General features: G+C 49.2%; 1 protein-coding gene and 1 long non-coding RNA gene across 6 annotated transcripts in view; one reads left to right on the top strand and one right to left on the bottom strand.

The window, feature by feature from the left end:
- NCKAP5L (NCK associated protein 5 like) overlaps positions 1-12,579 on the bottom strand; it is a 30,156-nt gene extending 17,577 nt beyond the window's left edge. For both annotated transcript variants that reach the window (XM_077870124.1, XM_077870126.1), the window contains exon 1: positions 12,424-12,579. The gene's annotated coding sequence lies outside the window, so the exon portion shown is untranslated. The remainder of the gene's footprint in view (positions 1-12,423) is intronic.
- Positions 2,333-17,887, top strand: part of LOC144296854 (uncharacterized) — a 44,634-nt gene continuing 29,079 nt past the window's right edge. For 2 of the 4 annotated variants that reach the window (XR_013363797.1, XR_013363795.1), the window contains exon 1: positions 12,643-12,764. This is a non-coding gene — a long non-coding RNA (uncharacterized LOC144296854). Of the gene's footprint in view, positions 2,483-12,642; positions 12,765-15,821; positions 15,959-17,887 lie in introns of those variants that run through there. The other 2 variants (XR_013363796.1, XR_013363798.1) reach the window with 2 other exon arrangements.

The raw sequence follows: 17,887 nt of genomic DNA, 5'->3' as shown, positions 1-17,887 counted from the left end.
AACATATATGCCATTCTTTTCACTGCTTTTTTTCTTTTGGAAAATATATAGTTACTTTTCATAAATATGTTAACATATGCTAACATACATGTGGGTTTATTATTTTAAGTCAATGAAATGTTTAAAACCCTCAGTTTTAAAAAATAAAATAAAACCCTCAGTTCTAATTTATAGGACAGTAAGTGGTCAATAGGTAGAACCTATAGAAACCAAAGCTCTTTTGGGGTACTCAACTTTTAAGAGGTAGGAGAGGTCCTCAGGCCAAAATAGTTTGAGAATCACTTTTCTAGACCAGCGTTGTCCCCTGGGAGGACAGAAAGTTCTTTCTGTGATGATGAAATGTTTATTCTGTGCTCTCCAATATGGTAGCCACCAGCTACATGTAGCTCTCGAGCCCATGAAACGTAGCTAGTTCACCTGAGGAAATGAATTTTAAATTTATGTAACCACACGCAGCCAGGGCCTACAAGTAACCACATGCAGCCAGGGCCTACTGCACTGGACGATCCCTGGGATTCCTTGACTTGGGCTTTCAAGGTCAATGCTCTTTTCCAGAGTCTAGAGGTTGGGGATAGGGCAGGACTTGTGTCCTCAGCTTTTGCTCACACTGTTCCTTATTCTCTCCTCACCAAAGGGAAGCCATCCCAGCCAGCTCATCAGTTCTCCTGACACTCCCACCAAGGTTTAGTGAGAGTTGCACTCTTATCTTCTAAGGCTACTTCACACCCACTCCACTCTCCTCAATTGTCTGCCCTCATTTCCCCAGAGGATTAAAGCCAGCAAAGGGAAAACACTTCAAATCTCCTATTACTGTCAGTCCTCCCAGCCCCATCGAACACTTGTACCTCCCCACCTCCTCCCATCACAGCAAAGGGGCTGCCATCTTCTAAGGCAAGGCCAGTCCTTCCTGCCCCAGCCCACTCCCACTCAGGCCTTCGCTATTTACCTCCTGAAGGGACCTTTCCCACCTGCCCATTTTATTTTTTTTTAAAGATTTTATTTATTTATTCATGAGAGACACAAAGAGGCAGAGACACAGGCAGAGGGAGAAGCAGGCTCCATGCAGGGAGCCAGATGCGGGACTCGATCCCAGGACCCCGGGGATCAGGACCTGAGCCAAAGGCAGACACTCATCTGCTGAGCCACCTGGGTGCCCCTCCCATCCGACTTTAAAACTTCTCAGGTGTCTTTCTTCTAAAAAATAATTTTCCCCTGACATTTCCCTAGACAGTCCCCCTCCTGCCCTCCCACAGCCAAACTTCTCAAACACACACACACACACACACACACACACACACCCTACAAACAACAAAACCCATCCTCACGTCTCACTCCTTCCTCAACCTGATCCAACATCAGCAGTAACGGCTACCATGCTAAATACAAACAAGATTTTTCCATCCCCGTTGCCTTCTCAGGCACAAGTGCCTCTGGTGACCACTTCCTCCTGGACTTTTTTAAGCTTCTAGACATAGTTCACATCCCACATGACTCACCCATTTAAAGTATGCAGTTCGGTGGTTCGTAGTGCAGGCACAGATCTATGCCATTGTGGCAATCTTAGAACATTTTCATTACCCTTTAATTAGCACCCCCCTCCCCCAGGGGACCTATTTTCTGCCTATAGATTTCCCTACTCTTAACGTTTCATGTGCATGGACTCGTGTACTAGGTGGTCTCCAAGACTGGCTTCCTTCCCTTGCGCCACGTTTGCAAGGTTCATCCATGCTCAAGCGTGGATCAGTACTACGTTCCTTTTTATGGCCAAATAATATGCCATTGTATGGAAGCCACCCGCTGTTTATCTAGTCATCTGTTGATGGACATCTGGGCTGTCTCCACTTTTTGGCTCTCGTGAATAACACTGCTGTGAGCATCCGTGTGCAGGTGTTTGTATGGATGTAGGTGCTCACTCCTCTTGGGTGCACACCTAGGAGTGGACTAGCTGGATCACATGGTGACTTCAGGTGTACATTTTGGATAAACTGCCAAACTGTCTTCCAAAGTGAACGCACCGTTTTACAGTCCCGCCAGCAGTGTGTGAAGGTTTCCCTTTCTCCATGTCCTCACCACTGGTTATTGTCTGATTTTTGGATTCTAGTCACCCTAGTAAGTGTGAAGTGATCCCTCATTATGATTTTGATTTATATTTCCCTAATTAAGGATGCTGAATGTTTTTTCATGTGCTTATTGGCCATTTATATATCTTCCCTGGAGAAATGTCTATTTGGATCTTTTGCTCTTTTTAATCAGATTCTGTGGGGGTTTTTAAATTGAGCTGTAAGGGTTTTATTTTGTTTTTTAAAGATTTTATTTATTTATTTGACAGAGAGAGAGCACAAGCAGGGGGAACAGCAGAGGGAGAGGGAGAGGGAGAAGCAGGCTCCCCACTGAGCAGGGAGCCTGATGCGGGGCTCGATCCCAGGACTCCAAGATCATGATCCGAGCCAAAGGCAGACACTCAACCGACTGAGCCACCCAGGTACCCCAGTAAGGGTTTTAAAAATATATTTTGTGTACAAATCTCTTATAAGATATATTACTTGCAAGTATTTTCTTATTCTGTAAGTTGTCTTTTCACTTTCTTAATGTCTTTCACTTTCTTTCACCTTCTCCTGGATGACTCTCCCCTGGTCTATGATGCTCCTCTTCTCTCCCCAGCCATCTTGCACCTCTACTTCTAGGTGTGTGTGTGTATTTTAAAACTTTATGTGGTTTTTTATGATTGTTTATATACACACACATACTTAAAAAAAAAACAGATACAGCATGTTCTCACCGTTCTCCACCTTTCTTTAGAAGGACAATTAAAAAAAAAAAATGAAACCACAGACTTTATTTGAATCTTACCAGTTTTTCCACTGATCTTCTATTCCAATATCTAATCCAGGATCCCACATTGTAGTTAATCACCAAATCTCCTTCTTCTCCCATGATTCATGATAGTTCCTCAGTCTTTGTCTTTCATGACTTTGACATTTTGGAAGGGAACTGATTGGATCAGTATTTTGGAGAGTGTTCCCTTATTGGGGTTTGCTCGATGTTTTTTCCAGTTAGACTGAGGTTATGAATTTTTGGAAAGAACACCACAGCGATGATGTGCCCCTCTCAGCGCATTATACCAGGAGGTATAATGCTGAGATGTCTTATGATGGGTGAGGTTAACCTTGACCACCTGGTTAGGTGGTCTCTACCAGTGGGTTTATCCACTGTAAAATTACTAGTTTTCCTTTTGTAATTGGTAACCAGTTGGGGGGCAAAACTTTGTGGCCATGCAAATATCCTGTTTCTGCTTAAATTTTCACCCACTAATTTTAGGATTCATCGGTGGATCTTGCTTACAGCAATTACTGTAGTGTTCTAATGATAATTTTTTATTTCCCTCATTCCTTTTACTTTTATTAATTAAAGTTTTCGGTAAGGAAGAGCTGTCCCTTCACTGCCACCGATTTACTTAATTACATATTTATATTAGCATGAACTCACAGATATTTTATTCTTTGGATTATAATCCAATATTATCATCACTCGTCTCATCGCTTAAATTCCAGCTTTGATCATTGAGAACTCTTTCAGGTTGGCTCTTCTTCTTTCAACATTCCTCCATTTAAAAAAGTTTATTTACTTTTTAACATCTGCTTACTTCCTGGCACCATAAGATGTTCCAGACTCGTATTTTCCCTGCCACCATCACTTTTCCAGGGAGCTCTACAAGAGCAATCATCTTTCTAAAACTGCAAGTCTGATTTGTCTCCCTACTGCCTCAAATCTTCCCATGACCTCTGACTACGCTGAGGACAGACCCAAGCCCCTTAGCACAGCCCTGAAGCCCTGCCCCGGCCCCAGAGCAATTCTCCTGCAAAACTGTCCTGAACTGATGCAGCCCACACTGATCTGTCTTCTTGAAGTGCTTCCTGCAGTATTTCCAACTGAAATGCGTCCAGTTGTCTGGTCCTCCCCTGGAGGAAGAGGGGACTTCCTGTGCTGTTAGAAGGGGAGCTCCCTGCAGAGGAGCCTGCCTGCACTTCTGTACTCCCCTCACCCCAAACTTTCTGCCAGTACATTGCTTCTGCCAGTGAAGCCCTGAACCTGATGATCTCTTTTCATTCCAGACAGAACCAAGACCAGAAAAAAGGGACAGTGGGCACATTAGGTTCTCTTATTTTTTTTTTTTTTAAGATTTTATTTATTTATTCATGAGAGACACAGAGAGAGAAGCAGAGACACAGGCAGAGGGAGAAGCAGGCTCCCTGCAGGGAACCAGACTTGGGACTTGATCCCAGGTCTCCAGGATCAGGCCCTGGGCTGAAGGCTGCGCTAAACCACTGAGCCACCGGGGCTGCCCCTCATCAGGTTCTCTTAAAGAACCCCAACAGGCCCCCACCCACAAGGCTCTGAGGGCCCATATGACAAACCATGCTGAGAGGTGCGCAAGAGACATTTTCAGCTTTGGACCCAACGCTGATATGACCTTATCCAAGCCCTCAATCCCCTCTCAGGCCTTGGGGACTCCCTCTGGCAAATGGGGCTAATCTGTTCATTCTGTAGGTATTTCCAAACAGATCACTCAATAGGAGGCACAATGCTGGGTACTGGAGGACAATTCAGAGATGGATCAGCTCTTCTGTCTTCCTGGGGCTTTCAGTCTAGCAGGGGACATAATTACATGCAGGTAATAGCTGTACTGTGAAGGACGTTCCACGAGGGAAGTCTTTTGGAGAACTTTAAAGATCAGGGGAGAAATATTAAGCTGCAGCTGGAACAGTTTTTCAGAATTTAAGGCATCGGGTGAACTGAGGCTTTAGAGAGCAGTGGGGTTTAGGTACATGGGAACGGCAAGGGGGTCATTCTAGGCAAAAGGCTGGCATAAACAGAAGGAAGCAGAAATCTGGGGGTGTGCACGGAAATGCAATGACTCAGTGCAGCTGGACTGAAGGGCATTTGAAGGTGAGTGTTTCCTGGGCCCCCGGCCCATGGCAGCTACTAACTCCTCTCCTATCTCCCGGACCAATAGCAGAGTCAGCATATTTGCAGCACCCGGGGTGTAACCAGAGACACGTGCTGGGTCCCACAGGAAGAGCTGAGGCACAGAGGCTCCTGGAGGCAGTCGGGGAGGCGACTGCTGAGTTGACTACTGGAACATCAGCTCTCTGCTCTCAGACCCAAGAGGAAGAGGGCCTGGAAGGCCACACAGCCTGTTGGCTCTCAGGCTGTACCTGTAGGCTACACCACTGGGCCCCCAGGTTCCCATCCTGGCCTCTTCCTTCAAAGGGGAACAGGCTTTGGCTGGCCAAGTGCCGTCCACATCCAGGCAGCTTCAGTGTTGACTCAGTGGGTGCCATGTGGCCGGAGTGTGGAGGTGACCTCCTAAGCTGCCAGCTCTGGCAGGAAGCAAGTAGCCTTCTGTGGGAACGCTAAGTAGCTCTGGCTCACCCACAAGCCCTCACTGGACTCTGCTCTTGTGCCCACAAATGGGAGGGAGGCTCCCTGGATTCCGGTCCTGGCTTAGCCATACTGAGTGACGCTGAGTGAAGCCTAGACCCCTTCTGGGACTCAGTTTTCCTACCCATAAAGTGGGGTGAGCGCTCTCTGACTTCTCTCTTCTGCAGGGCATAGAAGGATGAGATCATTTCTGGACAGGGATTGCAGCTGGGAAGACAGGTCCCCTCGTGTGGGGTAGGGGGTTGAAGGTAAGGCACTGGGCAGGGCTTTTAGGGAGAAGCCCTTGGTTTCCATTCTGCCTTCCTCCTACAGGGCCCAAAGGCTTCCCAGGAAGGCGGGGGGGTGGGGGTGGGGTGGGGGTGAGAGTAGGGAGAAGGAAGGGTCAGCTAAGCCAAGAGCTTTAGCCTTCTTCTAGCCCCAGGGAGAGGAAGTGAGGTGCCGTCTAGAGAGGAAGTGAGGAGCAAACACCCCCCAACTTCCCTTCGGCCGACAGGGGAAGGAAGGCTCTAGCTGCAGCAGCCTGCAGGCCCGGAGCTGGGGATAGACGCCGGGCAGTGGGGGTGGGGAGGAGGCACTATCAGCACCATCTGGCAGAGAAGGGGTTTCTTGTTTTGGACACCATAAACCTCAAGTGGCCCAGGACATCCCACAGACAGGCAGAAAGCGGATAAGAGAAGCCACAGAAGTCAAGTTAAAAACCCAGTTTTCCAGATCACATGTACTATATTCACAGTCCTGGCCCCAGACTCCCCCAGCTTCACGCCGGGCCGTGCCACGTGCCTCCCTCACCCCACACACGCGCACGCTCACCCATGCTACGGCGGATCGGGCCTTCTGATTGCTTGCTCTTACAGTCTACGCCCTTCCTTTGTAGCCTTCATCATGGCTGTAATTCTATAGTTGTTGAATTATTTGATTAAGGTAGATTTTTTGGATCATTACCACACTCCCAGAGTCTAGCACGACACCCAGCACATAGTAACTGTTGGCCGTAGCTCGAGAAGTCCTCAGAGGCTGGGTTAGACCTTGGCATCTGAATGAAGTGTAGTATATGATGGTGAACAAATCCTGCTCACGGCCTGGGATCAACTGGTGACCCCAAGGTGGGCAGTAACAATCGGAAACCAGAGATGTAACAGAAGGTGGCAGGAGAAAGCCACGCACACCCAGATATGGCCAACAGGTAACAGAGGAAGACCGTATATGCTATCTGCTATCTTTTGGATGAGGGGGAAAAAATAAGAATATATATTTATATTTATATTGTTTTGTATAAGGACATTCTTGAGGGATATGTAGGAAACTAATAAGTGAGTATTGTGGAGGGAAAATGGGGTGGAGGTGGGAGCACAGTTTCTCAACATATACCTTTTTGTACCATTTTGATTTTTGGGCTCTATTTTTTTAAAGTCTAGTGCAAAACTAAAATATAAAACTTAAAAAAAAATGTTAGAAGGAACAACCACCTGCGCAAGTGATTTCTAAAGCCACTCCCACCTGGGGCTATCTAGTCTCTTCCCATATTAGGAAGTAGGGACTAGGCCCTCGGGACAAGGGAGAGAGAGGTGAGGAGGGCTGGCTAGATCAGTGTGGGGACGCTGTTCAAAGGACGCCAGTCTTCAGTCCTTTCCTTCCCATAAAGCTCCCCTTGGCCTAGGAGAGAGGCCCTTCCACCCCTAGGCTGTGGTATGGGATGGTTACACCAAACTGTTCAGAAGTTGGTCAGGGCCACTTCCTCTTGGGTAAGAGCTGGGCTTATTCTAGACCCCAAAGGGCAGGGGCAGAGGTGGGCAAGGGGAGAGTTTGGGGCAGTGGGAGTAAGTTGGGGTAAATGATACCTGGAAGTTCCTGCAGCTGCTTCAGGCAGGTTCTGGGGGTGTCTCAACAGATCCTCACACAGACGGACCAATTACAACCCCCACATCAAGCCAGCCAGGGGTGAAATGAATCAGCCCATAGGAACAGTGCCTGCTGAGAACCCCAGGGCCACACCCCAGGAGCTCTGGGGCCCCTCAGCGTCCCAGCTAGGAACAACCTCATCATTCTTCTACCCAGAGGGTCATCAGGGACAGTCAATTTCAAGTCCTGCAGGAGAGTGAGAGCTGGAGACCGCTGCCCCAAGCAGCACCCCTCAAGCCTTGCAGGCATCAGCACGAGAAGCAGAATGGAGTCGTCTCTCTTTAAAATATCTATATCCATATATATCTATAGATCCATATAGACATTTTAGAAAGCTTGGTGAGGGACGCCTGGGTGGCTTAGCGGTTGAATGTCTGCCTTCGGCCCAGGGCATGATCCCAGGGTACCGGGATCGAGTCCCACATCGGGCTCCCTGCATGGAGCCTGCTTCTCCCTCTGCCTGTGTCTCTGCCTCTTTCTCTCTCTCTCTCTGTGTCTCTCATGAATAAATAAAAAAAAATATTTTAATAAATAAATAAAAAGCTTGGGTAGTACTGGAGAAATCAGGGCTCAAGGTCTGCCATTAGGTCCCGGGAGCCGTGCCTGACTGGGCTCTTCTCAGTGGCTGCTGGACTTTTAGAAATCAGTAATAATAGCAGTGCTAATTCCCCTTAATAACAGCCTGGCCTCCTCGGGCCTCTTTCATCCGTGTAACTCCCAGGGCTGGGAAAATGGCAATTACTGAGCAGGTGCCACACCCAGCGATGATGTGTTATTCATCCATCAGCCCCGGCTGGGAAACTGAGGCGCAGGGAGACTATACCCTCACACAGAACTAAGGACAGAGGAGCCGAGGGTGCTGCTCCATACCTGCTGTGTTTGGGGAAGGTGTTGAAGATGCGGGCTCTCCTTTCAGAGTCAGCCGGGCCTGGCTTTGGGATGAAGGGGAGGAAGACCCCAGATGCATCCCAAGCCCCCTCCCCAGGCCGCAGCAGGGCCTGGTGGTGGTCTCGGCTGGGAGTCCGGGCCTCTGATCTTGAGCCCATACACTCCCTCTGCCAAAGTACCGCAGAGCAGGCCAACAGCTGCTCTGAGCATCTCTGCCATCTCCACGAGGCGTGCAGGCACTACGGGGTAAGTGAGGGCTCAGCCCTCCAAACAGCCCCACGCCACAGGCACGGTCCGCGAAGTGGGAACCCGGGGCACCCTGCAGCTGGGGGGGTGGTGGATCAGATCAAAAACGTGTCAAGAAGTGGGAAGGCTACTTCTTAGCAACCCAAGCCCACCTTTGCAGCCCAATCTCAAACTCTGGCACCAATCCCAAAATAATGATATCCTTCTTATAGCAAGGGCAGGGGAGGGTAGGCAACGAGTCCCAAAAGACTAAAGATCTTTTCCCACCCTGGCCAGAGAGGGAAGCAGCAGCGACGCAAATGAGGATGGGAGGGTAAAGATGGAAGCATTGCCTGTGCAGAGCCAGCCAAAGCCTACTACGTGCTTGGTACAGGGAGGGAAGCTGGAGCAGATGCAACCTCAGTTCTGGGGAAGAAGCCACAAGGGCCAAGCCAGGCAGCCACCAGTGACCCTGTACTCCAACCTTCCAGGGCAGGGCCTGGGGAAAAACAAGGGAGTTGTTCTAAGGGATAGGAAGTTATTTTTCTTCAGCATGTTAGATGTGACCAGAGCCCCTGGGAGGCCCTGAGCAGACACTCTGACCCTCCAAGGGTCGCACTCTTCACGGTCTCAGGTTCAGGAACTGCCCTTTCTGCTGTCAACTAGGCCAGGCCCTTCATGCATGAGAAATCAAGGCAGAGTGGGACCCTGTAGAACACCAGACCAGAGTCAGGAGCCCTGCCACTGACACTCATCATCGTATGAATCACTTCCCCCTCTGGACTTCAGTTTCCCCATTTTTAACACGAGGGCGTTGGACTAGATGTCTCTAGGATCCCTTCCAGCCTATGACTCTATGTTGTTTTGATGTGGCGGCAGATCCCAGATTGATTTACATAAATTTGCATGTTCAATCAGAAATCCCAAACTCCAAGTATAGAAAATCCAATCAGTCCATTAGTGCAGCCAGACTGGGGCTGGAAGAGCCTGCCAGGTTCGGGCGAGGATTGTGGAGCAGACTGGTAGTGGCAGGGAAGTGGGGGAGGCGCAGGGGAGGCAGGGCCAGAAGTGGCATTTGTTCCAAGAGAAGCAGTTGTGGTGACCCAGAGCTGATGGGGCCGGGGTCCCCTCTTCAGCTCTCAGGCAAGGGTCCTTCTCCTCCTGTTTCTAACGGGGCCTCTGGCTGGCCAGCCTCGGAGCCACACCCCAAGAGGAAACAGCAGCCTCTGCCTAGCAACAGCCGCATCCTTCACTCTGACAGGGACTCCACCATTAACCACTTTCTGGGAAACTGACCTCCCCGGGAGCTTCCATTCTCCATTCCAGGGGCTCCTCCAAGTGAGGAAGGTTTCCCTGGGGCTCTAGCCTAAACACCTCCCGCTGCAGCTCCAGTCCAGGGGCACCGGGGCCCGCGGAGAGGGCCCCCCAGGCCCAGCAGAGCTAGCAAAGGGAAAAGCAATGCAGAGAACGTGTCCCACCTCCAACCAATCCCACAGTCTCCCTAACCACCACCTCCTCTAACATCCCCCCCCTGGCACCTGGGAGATCAAGGATGAAAACAAACAAGGGAAACGTGAAGGCCTTTGGCTCTTGGGCTAGAGAGCAAGTCCCAACCTGGAGAGCCTGACTCCTGAGAAACCATACCCCCAGGAGGGAAGGAGGCCGGGAGAGGTGGGGCCGGGGCAGTTTCTCCCTGCTGCCTGGCTTCCATGGAAGGACCTGGGAGGCTGGCTGGGCTGGCTCGCAGCAGGGAGAACTTCTTAAGCCCACTGCCTTGGGCCTGAGGGGTGTGAGTGCACAGGTGAGGTGAGCAGGGCCAGGGAGTGAGATGGGCAACAGCAAAGGGGCTCTTGTCCTCTCCCCATAAGAGGGTGGATGAGTGTACTGTGTGTGCTCCCTGGCTCAGATCCTAAAACAAGTCCCAACAGCTGAGATGCAAACTGTCTCCTGGGAATCTGCTTACCCGGCTGGCCCTTGGCTGCCTACCCTTCCCTTAACTCCTCCCCAAAGACCCAACTCAAAGACTGGCCTGCCAGGATGTCTCAGCAGAGGCCTTGATGGGTGGGCCAAACCCCAGCCAGCAAGAGTTCATCCCCCAAACCACCAGGGGTGAGAAAGACAATGACTATTCTTAGGCAGAATAAGTGAGTCTGTACCCCCCCTCCACCCAAGGTTCTAGTCCTAAGTAACTGTGATTTAGAACCTCATCACCCAACACCTCCCTCCTCAAACTAAGTCACCTGCCAGAGGACCTTTCTCCCTTTCAGATTCACTGATCAGGGGAATCATGCAATGTCAAAAAGTGGAAGGGAACGTTACAGCTTTCCAGTCCAAGTGCTGAATTTTACAGAGGAGGGAAAAGAGCCCCAGAGAGGCAAACTGTCCTGGCCAAAGTCACACAGCAAGCTGGGAAAAGCAGGGGCCAGTGCTTCTGACTCCTTGTGCACAGTGATAGCGGCCTGCTCCTCATATACATTGGTTTCTGCCCACTGTGGAACAGCCTTCTTCCCTGCGACCCAGGCCATCTGCCTCTCCAGGTTCCCAATCTGTTCCAAAGACCTAAGCTGAAGAAAGATGCTTGGAAGGCCTGAGCCACCTCATGCACAGACCACAGACTTTGAAAACAAAGTTGAACTATGTGGGACTATAGACAGGAATACACATGTTTCTCTCAAGTAGTACACCCACTAACCCTAGGCTGTTCCTAGAAAGACAGGGAACCAATATGAGAAGTGAATTTTGTGTCTCCCTTCTGGAAAGACAAGGGGTCTTGCACGACAGGGTTTGGTTGGGTTCACTCTTTCCCATTGAGTACTGACCATAGAATGGTTAGACACTGACTCCCTCTATCATCTCCCGGTACCACCCCTGTCCCAGGCAACTGCCTCCAGCCACTACCTCTGGCGGACAACTGTGCTTAGGCAGGAGGACCCAAGGGGAGGGAGAGGGAGGCTGGGAGGGAATAAGAGAGATTTGCCTTAACACCCAGGAACCCATCAGGCTAAGACCCCCGGTTCCTCAGGCGAGCATTTAAGAAGCAGCTGGCAGGCGGGGTGGAGAGCGCTGAGAACCTGGAATATCAGGCCCGCGGGAGGTGCGGGCCCTCTGCGCCCTTGGGGCAGTGCCAGGGCTGGAGACCCAGGGCCTTGGGCCCAGAATAAGGAGAAGGGGGCTGGGGTTTGGTGAGCCGCTCTTCCACTCGGCCTAGGCCAGGGGAGTGTCGGGCACAGATACATTCTCTGCATTCTTCTGGCACCGCAGCCAGGACCCAGAGAGCCTTTCCTGCAGGCGCTGCCCTGGCCCCACACCCGGTCCAGCCCTTCTCCCTCCCTCAGCCTCTCTTTAGTGTTCAGCCTGCCGCCCCCCCTCCTTCTTTCCCGCAGCCCCTCAAAGCCACCAAAGGATTGTTCCTAGAGACCCCGGTCTCCCCGCCTCTCCCCATCCTCCCCACGCCCTACCGCCCCAGGCCACGGGGACTGCAAGGAGGGCGAAGAGGAGCCCAGGGCTCGGCTCCGCGCCTGCGCTTTGGGGCGAGCCCCCCCCCCCACCCCGCGCGCAACAACCAGGCACCGCTAAGCGGCACCCGGACGGGGGGCTGCGGGTGGGGTGGGGTGCGCAGCTGGGGCAAGGTCAGTGCTTTCAAAGAGGGAGGGAGACCGGCCCCCGGAACATCCCCCTGTCCCGAAAGTTTCCCTTCCGGGGCCATGGAGTGTGCGCGAGGAGGGCGCGGGGGGCGGGAGGGGGTGGGGTGGGGGTGGACAGAGTCGCAGCCGGACCCCCCCCGGGACAGTGCGGCGGGAGGGAGGGGGGGAGGGAGGGGCGGGCGGCGAGGACCGGGCGGGAAGGCGCGCCGCCCCCTCCGACCCGAGGCTGCCACGAGAGCCGTACCCTTCAAACCGCCCACCCCCAGCCCGCAGCTCCCGGGGCTCCGCTCGCGCCCTTTAAATCCCACGTCGGCCCGGCACTCACCGAAATCAGGTGTCGGGCTGGGCCAGGGCAGGCCGGATCCGCCGGGTCCATGGCCGCGGCTCGGGGGCGGGGGGCAGAAGAAGGGGGTGCTGGGGCCGCCTCTTGATGTCAAGGCTTTAAAGGGGCCAGTGGGCCCCGCCCCTCGCCCAGACCCCGCCCCCTCCCTCGGCGCAGCCAATCCGCGTCCGCCCTGGATGCGCGCCCCTCCCAGCCCCGCCAGATGTTCCCAGGACGAGAGCCGAGGCCGCCCGGCCGGAGAGCGCCGCTTCCGCCCGGCTGGGGAGGGCCTCCCCTCCCCCTCCGGAGAGGCGCCGTCCTCGGGCCGGCTCGGGTCCCGCTCGGTGAGCCTCCCGGGCTCCGGGGCGGGAGGGGCCGCGCGGGGCCGAGACGGGGTGGAACGGGGGCATCTAGAGCGGGGACAACTAAGTAGGTGCGCGCGGCGCCACGGGCATGCGCGTCTGCGTCTGTGGGGCTGGGCGTGCACGTGTGTCTGTGGTTGGGAGCCTTGGTGTTTGTAATTTGCCTTCCTGCTTACGTGTTGGGTGTAAATCTATGGGAAGACGCTTGAGTGCCTCCTTGGCCTTAAATGCTCCCTCCTCACTTTTCCTCCTCGGGATCGGGATCGGGATCGGGATCGGGATCGGGATCCGGTCCTCCCCGTAATAATGGAGAACTGGGCGCCTGGAAGAGGCTCCGCTCCTTTCAGAGTAGTGCTGGCCGTTTCCTCACTGGAGGGAAGGCCGAGCACAAAGAGGATGGGACCTCGTTCTCAGCCACTTGCTGTCTTGGTGGGGACGAGCACCTGCCCTGCTGAACCTACCGCGTGCTTAGAAGAAGAAAAGCCAGCAGCCCACCTAGGCCCCTGCAGGGCCTCAGCTCCCCTGAAGCTCCCATTCCCCTTGGTCCTTAGTTCAGTATCTATTTGCCCTTGTCTGGATACCGTGTGATCTTCACAGTCTGCATGGTAGTGAGTGGCCGGTTAATGCAGGTTCTAAATGGGGTTCTGCAGAGATATACAGAGGGATCCCTAGCCACCGTCTCTGCCCATCTTATTAAAATTGCTTCTGTTGTGGGAGTACGTGGAATGTATTAACGCATCGAAGCAGTCCGATAAAGGAACATAAAAGCAGAGGGATCTTGGGGTGCGCAAATTGGCTAGGATTAATCAAGAGTTCCTCTCGGAAGAAGGCTCCCTAATTTAGAACGGCACTTGAAGGGCAGAGAGAACTCGAGTAGATCCGGGCAGGGTTAGGACACAAGGAGACTCGGGTAGGAGAGAGCGTATTAGCTGCCCGGGACAGCGAGCCGATCACCTGGGCTGGGTGCGAAGTAGAAGTTAGTGGAGGAGGTTCAGTACGGAGAAGAGCAGAATGAGGGTATGGATTTGACAGGGTAAGTGACACAGGAGTCATTTTGGGTTCTTGAGCGTAGAAATGAGTGCTTGAGATCAGTTATTAGTGAAGCCTAAATGACAGGTGGTTATACCCACCAGCTCTCTCACCTTTGGTTTAAAACAAATTTTATTGGTTGAATTATCCTTAACATACAATAAAAAGCACAGATCTTAGGTGTCCTATTTGGTGAATTTCAACAACATACACCTATATAATAATCCAGAACAAGATAATGAACATCACCCCAGAAAATTCCCTCATGTCCCTTTATATTTATAGTTAACTACCCTGCACCTACCCACCCCCTGCAACCTCCTTAATTCTAGCCCCATAGTTTTGTCTGTACTTGGATTTCACATAAGTGTCACCAACTAGTATGCACTTTTTAGTGTCTATATTCTTTAGTCATGTTTTTGACTAATGTGAACCTATTCGTTTTTATTGCTGAGTAATATTCCATTGTATGAATATATCACAATTTCTTTATCCATTCTCCAGTAGATGTATGGGTGTTTCCAGTTTTGGGCTATTATGAATAAGCCCTATAAATATAAATAGCCATAAATAGTCTTATGCAAACCTCTTTGTGAACATGTTTTCATTTCTGAGAAAGCTCACATTTTTTTAAATTAAAGTATTATTGTTGAAATACAGTATCATATTAGTTTTAGGTGTACAACCATAGTGATTCAACATTTATATACATTGCAAAATGACCACAAGTCTAGTCCCCATCTGTCACCAAATTTTTTTTTTTTGTCACCAAATTTAATACAATATTATTGACCACATTCCCCATGTTGTACAGTACATCTCCATGACTTGTTTATTTATTTATTTATTTTTTACTTCTTTTTTTTTTATTTTTTTATTTATTTATGATAGTCACACACAGAGAGAGAGAGAGGCAGGGACACAGGCAGAGGGAGGAGCAGGCTCCATGCACCGGGAGCCCGATGTGGGATTCGATCCCGGGTCTCCAGGATCGCGCCCTGGGCCAAAGACAGGCGCTAAACCGCTGCGCCACCCAGGGATCCCGACTTGTTTATTTTTTAACTGGGAGTTTAAACCTCTTGATGCCCTTTACCCATATCGCCCATCCCCCTACCATACTCTTTTCTGGCAACCATCGGTCTGTTCTCTGTTATCTATATGTCTGGTTTTGTTTTTCAGATTCCATATGTAAGTAAAATCATAGGGTATTTTTCTTTTTCTGACTTACTTCACTTAGCATAATACCCTCAAGGTCCATCCATATTGTTACAGATGGCAAGATTTCATTGTTTTATGACTGAGTAATAGTCCATTCTATGTATGTATATATATATATATATATTCGCATATATATGTATATATTGTATCTAATATATATGTAAGCATGTATACGTGTGTATAATATATATACATATACATATATACACGTGCACACACACATCTTATTTATCCATTCATTTATCATTGGACACTTAGTTTGTCCTATATCTTGGCTATTGTAAATAATGCTGCAGTGAACAGGGGCGTGTTTTTGTTTTCTTGGAATAAAAACCCAGAGTGGAATTGCTGGATCATATGGTGGTTATTTTAATTTTTTGAGCAACTTCCATACTTTTCTCCATAATGGCTGTACCAATTTACATTCTCACCACCAGTGCTCAAGTGTTTGCTTTTCTCCACATCATTGTCAACACATTTGTTATTTTTTGATAATAGCCATTCTGTGAGGTGATAGCTCATTGTGGTTGTGATGTACATTTCTGTGATACTGAGCAGCTTTTCATGTGCTTGTTGGTCATTAGTATGTCTTTGGAAAAATGTCCACTCAAACCATCTGTGCATTTAATTTTTAAATTTTTTCCCATCTCTCCTTCTTCTGTTCATTTTAAATCAGATTTTTTGTTTTAGCTATTGTTCTTTATATATTTTAGAAATTAGCCCCTTATCACATATATGATTTGCAAATATTTTCTTCCATTCAGTAAGTTGCCTTTTTTTTTTTTTTTTAAGATTTTATTTATTCATGAGAGACACCAAGAGAGAGGCAGAGACACAGGCAAATGGAGAAGCAGGCTCCATGTGGGGAGCCTGACATAGGACTTGATCCCGGGACTCCAGGATCATGCCCTGAGCCCAAGGCAGATGCAGTAAGTTGCCCTTTTGATTTCTTGAGTGCTTGCTCTGCAAAAACGTTTTTAGTTTGATATAGTCCCATTTGTTTATTTTTGCTTTTGTTGCCCTTGTCTGTGGAGTCAAATCCAAAAATTGTTGCTAAGACTGATGTCAGGGAACTCACTGCTTATGTTATCTTTGAGGACTTTTATGGTTTCAGGTCTTATATTCAAGTCTTTAATCCATTTGAGTTGATTTTTGGGTATGATGTTAAGATAGGGATTCAGTTTCATTCTTTTCCATATAATTGCACAACCTCCCCACACCATTTATTTAATTTTTTTTTCTACTCACTACTTTTATTCTCAGCCCTGAGGGCCAATGACAAGCTTGGCTGCGGAGAGGGAACTGGGGGTTGGCAGAAAGTGAGGCATCACTGTGGAGAGGGTGGTTCTTCCTGGGTGAGTGCTGCTGGAGAGAGGGAAGGGGTGGCTCCTCCCCAGCTGAAGAGGCTAGAAAGGCAAGGCCTGGAAGGGGCAGGAACAGCTAACGCCCAACACCATTTATTGAAGAGATGGTCTTTTTCCTATTGTATATTCTTGCCTCATTTGAGGTAGATTAATTGATCATGTATGTGTGGATTTATTTCTTGGTTCTCAGTTCTGTTCCATTGGCTTTTCTGTTTTGACCCAGTACCATTCTGTTTTTTTGTTTGTTTGTTTGTTTTTAGAACTCTTAAATAATCACTATTCTAGTATCTTAGAATAGAGATTATTTAAGAGTTCTGAGAATCTTTTTTTTTTTTTTTTTTTTTTTTTTTTTTTTTTTTTATTCATGAGAGACAGAGAGAGAGAGAGAGGCAGAGACACAGGCAGAGGGAGAAGCAGGCTCCATGCAGGGAGCCTGACGTCAGACTGGATCCCGATCCCTGGTCTCCAGGATCACACCCTGGGCTGCAGGCGGCGCTAAACCACTGCACCACCGGGGCTGCCCACCATTCTGTTTTGATTACTATAGCTTTGTAGTGTAGTTTGAAGTCAGGGAGCAGGGACTGTGGTACCTCTACCTTTGTTCTTCTTTCTCAAGATTGCATACAAATTTTAGGATTATTTGTTCTATTTCTGTGAAAAATGTCATTGGTGTTTTGATAGGGATTGCACTGATCTGTAGATTGCTTTTGGTGGTATGGACATTTTAACAGTATTAATTCTTGCAATCCACGAGCAGGATATATCTTTCCATTTGTTTGTGTCTTCTTCAATTTCATCAATGTCATATCATTTTCAGAGTATAGACCTTTCACCTTCTTAGTTAAATTTATTTCTAGGTATTTTTTTAAAAAAATATTTTATTTATTTATTCATGAGAAACAGAGAGAGAGAGAGGCAGAGACATAATGGGAGAAGTGGGATCATGCCCTGAACTGAAGGCAGACGTTCAACCGCTGAGCCACCCAGGTGTCCCTACCTTTTTAAGAAAAGATTTTTATTTGAGAGAGACAGAGAGAGCACAAGTGGGGGAGGGACAGAGGGAGAAGGACAAGCAGATTCCTAGCTGAGTGCAAAGCCAGACACAGGGTTCAATCCTAAGACCCTAAGACCATAACCCAAGCCAGTCAGAGGCTTACCCAACTGAGCCATCCAAGTGTCCCTATTAGCCATTGATTCTAGTAGTTTTTTGTGGAGTTTTAGGGAGCTTGATGATAGTGGCATTTTTGGAATCTTGCAGCACTGACTAATTCTTATTCATTCAATCATCAATATTTATTGAATAAGGATCAGTGGGCTAGTCCTGGGTTTACAACAAAGATTAGATATGATCCTTTCCTCACAGGGCTTAAAAATCCAGTAAGACTCCATGTATCTACTGCATTCCAAAACCAAGGGTAGAAAAACCTTACTTAATAGTATGCTAAGCATTTCTAACTATTTTGGGATGTTTCCAAATAACTAAATTTTTGGAAA

The sequence above is a fragment of the Canis aureus genome, chromosome 25, assembly GCF_053574225.1.
Source record: "Canis aureus isolate CA01 chromosome 25, VMU_Caureus_v.1.0, whole genome shotgun sequence".
Taxonomy (NCBI): domain Eukaryota; kingdom Metazoa; phylum Chordata; class Mammalia; order Carnivora; family Canidae; genus Canis; species Canis aureus.
Note: the sequence above shows the minus strand (reverse complement) of the source record. Positions and strands in the feature narration are given on the sequence as shown.